This window comes from Bison bison, unplaced genomic scaffold, assembly GCF_000754665.1.
Source record: "Bison bison bison isolate TAMUID 2011002044 unplaced genomic scaffold, Bison_UMD1.0 scf7180017845905, whole genome shotgun sequence".
NCBI classification, from domain to species: domain Eukaryota; kingdom Metazoa; phylum Chordata; class Mammalia; order Artiodactyla; family Bovidae; genus Bison; species Bison bison.
Window position 1 is genome coordinate 21,437 of NW_011476478.1, and position 260 is coordinate 21,696.

Sequence of the window (260 nt, forward strand, 5' to 3'; positions counted from 1 at the left end):
TCTGGCCCTTTACAGTAAAAGTTTGCTCACCCCTACTTTAGGTCATCATTACAGGTAGAGTTTATTTCTGAAAGACAATACAGAAGTCTGGTCAACACACACAAAGAAAAGGTCTTGGTCTAACATTGAAATATTGCTTTGATCCTATTTTTCTATCCTTAAGGTTACTGTGTAATTAATTGTTAACAATTCTGTGTGCGAGTCAGCCAACCCAACATTACTTACTGTTCTAAATTATGGCAGCTGAGAGAGCTTCTACT